The following is a 10,688-nucleotide window of genomic DNA, read 5'->3' as shown; positions in this document are numbered from 1 at the left end:
TGCAACAATGGTCCTACTTTGCTAAGGGGAGGGCTGATATTCAGTTAGCATAATCCAAGATCTCCATGTCAGTTGCTAAAACATTTAAATGCTTTCATCTTGACTGCTCCATCTCTGACCTTCAGAGGGCCAGCAAACAAAAGGTTAATGCACTTCTTCAGGATGTATCTGTTTTTACTGGGCATTTGGGCTTTTCAAAATTCTAAATATTTTATTATCACTTCGGCTTGGAGACCAGTTATATAAATAAAAGTTTAGAGGGTTGACTTTTATGCTTTTCTGTCACACATGGAGACACACACACACACAGATTTACATAAAAAATGAATGGGGAACAGATTAGCATATAGAGTATATTGTGTATTATTTATATTAAGGGATGTCTTTGGGATGAACACCTATGATTGTGAGATAAAGGGAGCTAGATTGGGCAGAGAGAGAAGTTGAGGAACAACGTAAGTCAACAACAGCCTGAGTTGACTTCACAGGGAGCTTTGTACCTCATATGACCCATTGCAGGTGCACCTCATTGGGACAAAATGGCCAGGTCTTTATAATCTCCGTCAATCAGTGGAGTCTGCTGACTCAGGTAGGGCGTGACCTTAGGTGAGGTTGCTCTACAGCTCAGAGCTTCTCCAGAGTCACTGGCACCTGAAAGGTCTCTGCTGACAGGAATTCCATCAGCAGAGGCAACAAGTCTTTCCTTGAAGAGAAATCCAGGTTCATCATAAATCAGCACTATGGTTTTATTATAGCACTGAAAAAAAGATAAATGCACTTTAAGATAGGTTCGGCTTTAAAACATGAACATAGATCAAGTTTTTTAAACTGTATGTTTTAGCACATGCACAACATTTTAAATTTGGACTTCCACAGATATTAATGTATGTGAGATTAAATATCTTCCTGTAGTCTAAAAATATTAAATCAGTTTCACCATTTCTCTTATTACCTCTTTTCTTTTTGCCCCTCTATTTCTTCTTCATTTTATCTACTTTCTTTATAAAATACTCCTCCTTCATGTAAATCATAAATAAACTCAGGAGAATAAAAATGTAGGGGTCAGATTAATGTAGAATATACTAGAAGACTGACATTACAGATATTAGAAACCACTTACAGATTCTTTTAGTATTAATAGGCTCACACATTTGTAACAACTTCAAGTTTGATATTGTACCATATGACTCAGTTCCCTCCGCTTACACTGCTATAATTTTCCTCAAATTTTCTTGTAGACCAGAAGAAAATTTGGAAGATTCTAAACATTACTGTCTGAGCCAGGATACATTACAACACAGAGCCTGAGGTGAAGCTTACGTGCTACACTTTATTAGGCATGCAATACCAGGGGAGCAAGAATGAAAAGAGCACTGGAGACGGTAAGAGGGAGAGCATAATGGTAAATTTTATGTGTTATCTTGATTGGGCCAAGGGATGTCCAGACAGCTGGCTAAACTTCATTTCTGGGTGTGTCTATGAGGGGGTTTCACGGAAATATTAGTGTTTGAATTGGTAGACTGAGTAAAGCACATGGGCCTCATCCTGAAGGAGTGGCCTGCCCCTCCACACCTGTGGGTGTTTCTCGATAGGTGGAACGAGAGACTTGAGAAACGAAATGAGACACAGAGACAAAGTATAGAGAAAGAGAAAGTGGGCCCAGGGGACCAGCGCTCAGCTTACAGAGGACCCATGCTGGCACCAGTCTCTGACTTCCCTTAGTATTTATTGATAATTATCTTTACCATCTTAAAGATAAGGGGGTGGCAGGACAATAGGATCATTGTAGGGAGGAAATCGGCAGTAAGACATATGAACAAAAACCTCTGTGACATGAATAAGTTTAAAGGAAAATGCTGTGCCTTGAGATGCATATGCAAACATCTCCATAAACCTTTTAGCATTATTTCAGCCTATCACATGGGGAGAAACCTTGGACAATACTTAGCTTTCCTAGGCAGAGGTCCCTGCGAACTTTGGCCCTGTACGTGTCCCTGGGTAGTTGAAATTAAGAGAATGGTGATGACTTTTAACCAGCAAGCTGCCTTCAGGCACTTGTTTAACAAAGACACATCCTGCACAGCCCAAAATCCATTAAACCTTGAGTCACCGCAGCACATGTCTCTTGCAAGGACAAGGTTGGGGGTAGGGTCACAGATTAACAGCATCTCAAATACAGAACAAAATGGAGTCTCTTATGTCTACTTCTTTCTATATAGACACAGTAACAGGCTGATCTCTCTTTCTTTTCCCCACATCATCCAATCAACTGAGGTCCTGAATATAACAAAAAGATGGAGGAAGACTAAATTAACTGCCCGACTGCTGTGCTAGAATATCAATTTTCCCTTGTCCTTGCGCTCCTGATTTTCAGGTATACCTGAACTAGAATTTATATCATTGGCTTTCTCGCTCTCAGGCCTTCAAACTATACCACCATTGTTCATAGGTCTCCTAGGGAGCAGATGATGGGACTTTCCAACCTCTATAAATATGTGAGCCAATACCCTATAGTAAATATCTTCATGGATGGATAGATGTAGATAGGTGTCCTATTGCTTCTGTTTTTCTGGAGAACCCTGACTAACATACAAAGTGAATAAAAGGTGACTACTGAAGATATCTTCACAAGAAAGTACAACTGATTTCCATTCTGTAGGTTGCCTGTTCACTCTGATGGTAGTTTCTTTTGCTGTGCAGAAGTTCTTTAGTTTAATTAGATCCCATTTGTCAAATTTGGCTTTTGTTGCCATTGCTTTTGGTGTTTTATACATAAAGTCCTTGGCCATGCCTATGTCCTGAATGGTATTGCCTAGATTTTCTTCTAGGGTTTTTATGGGGTCTAACATTTAAGTCTCTAATCCATCTTGAATTAATTTTTATATAAGGTGTAAAGAAGGGATCCAGTTTTAGCTTTCTACTGATGGCTAGCCACTTTTCACAGCACCATTTATTAAATAGGGAATCCTTTCCCCATTTCTTCTTTTCATCAGGTTTGTCAAAGATCAGATGGTTGTAGATGTGTGGTATTATTTCTGAGGACTCTGTTCTGTTCCATTGGTCTATATCTCTGTTTTGGTACCAGTACCATGCTGTTTTGGTTACTGTAGCCTTGGAGTATAGTCTGAAGTCAGGTAGCGTGATGCCTCCAGCTTTGTTCTTTTGGCTTAGGATTGTCTTGGCAATGCAGGCTCTTTTTTGGTTCCATATGAACTTTAAAGCATCTGACAAAGGGCTAATATCCAGAACCTACAAAGAACTCAAACAAATTTACAAGAAAAAAACGACCCCATCAAAAAGTGGGCAAAGGATATGAACAGACACTTCTCAAAAGAAGATATTCATACAGCCAACAGACACATGAAAAAATGCTCATCACCACTAGCCATCAGAGAAATGCAAATAAAAACCACAATGAGATACCATCTCACACCAGTTAGAATGGTAATCATTAAAAAATCAGGAAACAACAGGTGCTGGAGAGGATGTAGAGAAATAGGAACACTTTTACACAGTTAGTGAGACTGTAAACTAGTTGAACCATTGTAGAAGACAGTGTGACGATTCCTCAAGGATCTAGAACTAGAAATACCATTTGACCCAGCCATCCCATTACTGGGTATACACCCAAAGGATTATAAATCATGCTACTATAATGACACATGCACACATATGTTGATTACCGCACTATTCACAATAGCAAAGACTTGGAACCAACCCAAATGTCCATCAATGATAGACTGGATTAAGAAAATGTAGCACATATACACCATGGAATGCTATGCAGCCATAAAAAAGGATGAGTTTGTGTCCTTTGTAGGGACATGAATGCAGCTGGAAACCATCATTCTCAGCAAACTATCACAAGAACAGAAAACCAAACACTGCATGTTCTCACTCATAAGTGGGAATTGAACAATGAGATCACTTGGACACAGGAAGGGGAACATCACACACCGGGGCCTGTAGTGTGGTGGGGGGAAGGGGGAGGGATAGCATTAGGAGATATACCTAATGTACATGACGAGTTAATGGGTGCAGCACACCAACATGGCACATGTATACATATGTAACAAACCTGCACGTTGTGCACATGTACCCTGGAACATAAAATATAATTTTTAAAGAGTGATATAAAATTACTGTTAACAAATTACATCTGATGAAAGAAAGAGATTCTTGTTCTATAAAGCTTTTATGTATAAGTATTCCTTTGACAGAAAATAAAATTTAAATTGGAAACAAAAAAGAAAACAAACAAAGAAAAACAAAAAGAAAGTACAACTGATTTCTTAGTCACTATGGATGGTGCTTAGAAGCTGTCATAGGGGGAGAAGGACAAATCATTTACCTTCTTGTTCCTTTCAGTGTATTTTTTCTTACTGTTCAAAGGTTGATCCAGAGCCATTAATTCCTTGATAATTTCAGGGTAAACTTTATATAGCCCCACCAGGCAATCACTGGAAAAGCCAGATTGCTCTTCCCATGGCATGGAACCTCACCAGAGTGTGAACATTGTGAATAAAACCAGAGTCTCCATAGCTCTAGCAACATTAAGATGAAAGTCATGCACAATGCTGGCCTTCTTATCTGGGGATACTAAGTTGTCAGGAAACAAAGCTAAGGGCATAGGTTGGGATTGCATGCACAGGCAAGCTACACCAATAAAGACTGAGCTGTCTCAGGGGTTGTCTTACTGACCCAAGGATAGAGAAACTGGAGAAGCTCAGGTGAGTCTGAGTCTGGCTATACAACCATGCCTGGGTGAACTCAGCTAAACAAATCCAGAAATTTACACAACATAATTCACTATAAATCATTTCATAAAATTCCATATGGCATTGCATTCATATAAATAAAAACAGTGGTTCCCTGTTATTAACTTATAATAAAAACTCAGACTTGGACATGACCTTAGAAATCATGGAAGTAAGTTTCATCACCATTATTAGGAAAGGAACAATAAAATGACTTACTCAAAGTTATAGAGAACATCTGAGATTGAAGAATAGAACTTAATGGATTCCTAAGCCAAGGATTTGATTCACTGTTTCACGCTTTCTCTCATTTCATATCCTAAAATCTTTAAACAGACTTAACACAGGACCCTGTTCAAAATGATACACAACTCACCAACATTTAAAAATGTATATGCAAAGAAATAGACATATGAGAAGGAAAATTATTCATATTGAGAAAAGATCTTCTGATATTACAAAATGAAATCGTACCAGATGCCTTAGAATAGTAAGGTTGATTTCTACCATGATACTCCTAGCAAAGACTTTTCAGATTATCTGGTTCATAGAATATTAATGTGGCATCAATGGGCCCCTTCAGGAATTTCCACTGAAGTTACATGCAAAGCATTGTGCCTGTGTATATTTTCATAGGAAGAAGTTTTATGGTTTATAAGATCCTCAAAGAAGTCTGTTAAAGGTTAAAATGATAGAAAAAGAGGAGGAGCAAGAAAAGGCTTACTCAACTGCTTAATTTTTATCCAGGAGGAAACAGAGGCTCAGAGAACTGTCAAGTAACAGTCCCAACTGCACAAGATGAATGACTGGCAGATTTAGGGCTAAATTATTGCTCTCGTGACTCTAGGTCCAGTGCAATACCATGAATAGAAACCTTTCTTAGAGCTTTGGACCAATAACTTTTTCTAGAAGAACCAAGAGTTAGAAAAAGACAAGAAAGCTAAATATTAAGGTCAAAGGTATTTTTATTCTTTCCTTTAGAGAGAGTTTACAGGTAAAATGTTCATATTTTTTGTAACAGAAAAAAGTGAAAACCTAAGAATTTTTGCTTTTCCCAAGAGGTTTTGCCTTTCCCAAGGTTTCAGTCAGTTAATGACCATGCTGATCTGGACTCTTTGGCTCTATCTTCCTTTCACTCCTGCTGTTTCTGAAAAAGTGAAGCATGAACAGAAATTAACAGAAAGCATGTATGTCAGTTGCACATTCACAGAAATCAAAATTTACAAACTCACTCTATTATTAAATCTCATATTGTATGGAGAGAAAGACTAGGTAAGAAAAATAATTTTGTATACCCTGGAAAGTGACTTTTAGAACTTGAAAGTAATGTGTAGATAGCTATGGTATTTCTTTAACCATGCCCTTTTTTTCTCTAAGTTATGGTGAGAAACAAGATGTTATTCCTGGTCTAAATATAAATAACAGCTTATCCAGAAATTATCTAATTATCTAGCAAACTTGTTAATTTTTACTCTACATCTGTCATTACAAAACAACTTTTAAAGTCATCTTCATTATTTAATAGAGACTTTGATTTTTTTAATATTCAATAATAATGTGGATTTCAAAGGGCATTTCAGCAATCTCCCTAAAGATATAAACCCAGTATTTTCAGAATAGGTATCTTATTAGAGAAAACCTGGGGACTGACAAGGTTTTTGTGATTTGGGGTCAGTTCTTGGGTTATATTTTCTTTCAGAATGAAGTTGTTCTCTCTTCATTATATGCCATGTTCCTTTTATTCACTTTATTATTATTTATGCTATATTAACTTTGCCTAAATTCTGACTTTTGTCCTTCATTTTGCTCTTTTGTGTAGATTGGCAGCTCTATTTATACCCTTTATTTTATACTGAAATAGAGTAAGTTTTTCTTGATTACTGTGTATCTGAAGCCTCTCTCTCCTCTGAGCGTTTTGTTGAGGACTGGATTTTTGTAGCACGTGAACTGGGGGTTGTAAGAGACTGCAGAACTGGAAGGGTTCAGTAGGACTATGTGGTATCTGCATCTATTTTGTCCAAGTTTTGTTAAATGCTCCATACCTGTGTTCATTCCACTGTGTGGGGGATGCATCCCTGCCCAGTGCAGATAGGACCTTTGACATCAGATAATTCCCATAACCCAATTTGGAGACGCTGACACATTCATTATGATTAGTTCAGTTGTTATCTCATCTTTTCTCTTATATCCACTTCCTAACAATAGAGGAGAAAAACATATGCATAATGTGGTTTTGGCATTTACTTTTCTAAGTTATTTGTTAAATTTGTTGTGGGCACCTGGTAGGTATACATATTTATTGGGTACATGAGATGTTTTGATACGGGCAAGCAATGTGAAATAAGCACATCATAGAAAATAGGGAATCCATCTTCTCAATCCTTTCAGTTACAAGCAATCCAATTACATTCTTTATTTTAAAATATACAACTAAGTTTTTAATGACCATACTCACCCTACTGTGCTATCAAATATTAGGCCTTATTCATTCTTTTTACATATTTTTTTTACCCATTAACCATACTTACCCTTCCCCACAATCTTCTACTACCCTTTCCAGCCTCTGGTAATCGTTCTTCCTTCTACTGTCTATGTCCATGAGTTAAACTGATTTAATTTTGAGATTAAAAATATAGTGGCGAGGGAAACAGCCGAGGAACTCCATAAGCAATGTCTTCCTCCCACTTGCTCTCAACTTCTTGCTTATTTATTTGATCTTTTATGTTCTGCTTGATTAAATTGCAGTTTCCTACTGGAAATAATTAGCACTAAGCATTTATGGGACTGTTTAGCTTTTCCTTTACGGCTTTGTGCCCATTAGGGAATCACCAAAATGGTGAAGTACAGTCATTTTCCCAGTCCCTTACAGTGACTCAGAAGAGGTCAGGTGGGGGCTTCTAATCTTGTGGAAATGTCTACTTCCTCCCCCAGACTCCCGAAACTCATCCGCCTTCCATTATTCTCTTGAGTGGAGCTGTGAGTGATACTTTTCAGGACTTTGATTTCTCTTCTAATCCCCAGCCCCCTCCTCAGCACACAGTGAGCAAAATTTGGCACTGCTTCCACCGGCCCAAGCCAAAACATGTCAATATTTTGAACACAGTACTACCCATTTGTTTTGCTATCCTGCACTCATTTTCTTTTCTTTTCTTTTTTTTTTTTTTTTGGAGACGAAGTCTTGCTCTGTCGCCCAGGCTTGAGTGCAGTAGCGCGATCTCGGCTCACTCAACCTCCTCCCTGTGGGTTCAAGCAATTCTCCTGCCTCAGCCTCCCGAGTAGCTGAGACTACAGGCACCTGCCACCATGCCCAGCTAATTTTTGTGCCTTTTGTAGAGATGGGGTTTCACCACGTTGGCCAGGATGAGCTCAATCTCTTGACCTTGTGATCGGCCTACCTTGGCCTCCCAAAGTGCTGGGATTACAGGCGTGAGCCACCGCGTGCAGCCAATCATTTTCTTTTATTGTATATTTGATTCGTATATTTTTGTTGTGTTTTTTTAACTTTTTGTATCTCCTCATTGCTTGATTTTCTCATAAACAGCTTTTAGTATTTTAATGTAAGTTCACTGGCTTAAAATTACTGTCTAGAAAAGATAACCTTTTAAATGACTAAAATATGAATGCATTTACAGAAGGACTGCTGTGATCAGTGTTAATGGACAAAATACACGAAAAAAGTAAAGGGGGCATTGATTCTTTCTCAATGTTTTCTTCTCATTGCATGTTTATATTTGTTTCCTTGATTTAGTGTTCCTGCCTGGAAAAGTCTGTTTTCTCTTTCATTGTATACTTTGAGTATTCACAGCATATTATATCAATGTTCTTAGGAGGCACTTGAATCTCAGTATTCTCATTACTCACGAAAAAGAAAGAAGGAACAAGGTGTGGTTGAATTCTGACAAGAGACTTTCTCCTTCCTCCATTTCTCAGCTCAGTACACACACACACACACACACACACGTTCTCGCTCGCTCTCTTTCTCTCCCTCCCTCCCTCTCTCCTATGTGTGTGGTCATCATAGACTGTTGGGAACAGGCCCCCAAATCTGGCTATAAACTGGCCCCCAAACTGGCCGTAAACAAAATCTCTGCAGCACTGTGGCATGCTCGTGATGGCCTTGGCGCCCACGCTGGAAGGTTGTGGGTTTAACAGAATGAGGGTAAGGAACACCTGGCCCACCCAGGGCAGAAAACCGCTTAAGGCGTTCTTAAACCACAAACAATAGCATAAGCAATCTGTGCCTTAAGGAAATGTTCATGCTGCAGATAACTAGCCAGACCCATCCCTTTATTTTCGTCCCATCCCTTTATTTCCCGTAAGGAATATTTTTAGTAAATCTTATGACTGGCTTGCTGTCAATAAATATGTGGGTAAATCTCTGTTCGTGGCTCTCTGCTCTGAAGGCTGTGGGACCCCTGATTTCCCACTCCACCCTCTGTATTTCTGTGTGTGTATCTTTAATTCCTCTAGTGCCGCGGGGTTAGGGTCTCCACAACCGAGCTGATCTCAGCAGTAGACTATAATATTCTCTTAGTTGTACAATCAGAAATACAATGTTCAGAGATTTCCTTTGTGGCTCAACTTTTCCCACTGAGGTCATGTGATATGAATCTTTATTAAGATCCTCCTCTGGAAAAGGTAATGGCCACTATCAAGAAAGTTGATGGGTTTCACTGAAGACAGCACCTAGTGCTACTGAGAAGTAAAATTAGAAAGCAGATGGATACCTGCAAAGAAAAGGCCTAATTCAGGAAGTTAGCCAAGGCTGCTGTGCTGGTGATGTTGCCAAGACTCCCCAGTATTCTTCACAGCTACAGGGTTCTATTAAGTTAATAGGAGACTCCTACAATGGCCAGAAATTAATTCTGTCTTTTTGTTTAGCAGTGAAAGTTATATGGACTTTGTTAAAGTCAAGATGCCAAGCATTAATTGAATACAATTGCCATAGTAATGTCACAATTACAGGATACCTTCACAGAGGATATGACACCTTTAAAAATATTTGAAAAAACTGTGCACACATGTGCCTACACACACACACTTAGAAGATACACATATAGGAGAGTATATATACATATATCAAGTATAATTATAAAAATATAAAAAGACATATCTATTTATATGTCTTTTTATATTTTTATAATTATATATTGTATATTTGTGTGTGTATGGAAAGTGCCCAAAAGAAATCATTTGATTCATGATTGTGAAGCTGACAATCAATTTATATTCTGAGGAAGTGGCCATTATATTAAAATGTGTCCTGTATTTGTTGAATGAATGATACTAGAAGATAATGGTTTTATTATAATTTGTGCTATTCTAAGCAAATATAAATTGTCAGTAGTTTATATCTAAGCAACTAGTTAGTCTAAACAGAATGAGTAGGAGCTAGGAATTATTACCACAAAGGAAAACAAAATGATAAAATGTAATTTATATAAAAGAGCTAACCCAGAGTCACTATTTAATAAATGGTAGCTATTGTGATAATAATGATTCTAAAGTATTTTATTTTCAACTATTGTTTCCATATAATACTAACTTCCAAAAAATACACTGAAGCAGTATGTACTAGAAAAACAATTTTTAAGGAACTTAGTAACTACTTAATAAAAGCTGAAACAGAGTGAGAAAGTTATGTTATAAAGGATTAGAGGTAAATTGGGATAGGGAATTATCCAGGAAATGATGAATTAAGGGAATCCATTGCAATTGAGCACAAAACTTACCTCTGAATATAAGTCAAGGAAAGAAGAAAAACATAATGAGACATAACTTTAACAGCTGAAAAACAAGGAATCATACCAATTTTCCAGAAGAGACAAATACTCCCCTATCTATGCAATCCATCAGAAATTTATCTTGTGAGTATTTCTATAAATAGCATGGGCTACTTCCAGTTTGCTAGGGGCTCTTCCAATATAAAGC

The 10,688-nt window shown here is 37.8% G+C and overlaps 1 long non-coding RNA gene across 2 annotated transcripts in view; it reads right to left on the bottom strand.

Annotated features, from left to right (window-relative positions):
* Positions 1–343: 343 nt before the first annotated feature.
* Positions 344–10,688, bottom strand: part of LOC126957360 (uncharacterized) — a 75,469-nt gene continuing 65,124 nt past the window's right edge. Inside the window, exons 3-4 of one of the 2 annotated variants that reach the window (XR_007726723.1) lie at positions 6,800–6,952; positions 5,750–5,904 (exon numbers count right to left, since the gene is read on the bottom strand). This is a non-coding gene — a long non-coding RNA (uncharacterized LOC126957360). Of the gene's footprint in view, positions 758–5,749; positions 5,905–6,799; positions 6,953–10,688 lie in introns of those variants that run through there. The other variant, XR_007726722.1, reaches the window with a different exon arrangement.

The sequence above is a fragment of the Macaca thibetana genome, chromosome 6 (assembly GCF_024542745.1).
Source record: "Macaca thibetana thibetana isolate TM-01 chromosome 6, ASM2454274v1, whole genome shotgun sequence".
NCBI classification, from domain to species: Eukaryota; Metazoa; Chordata; class Mammalia; order Primates; family Cercopithecidae; genus Macaca; species Macaca thibetana.
Note: the sequence above shows the minus strand (reverse complement) of the source record. Positions and strands in the feature narration are given on the sequence as shown.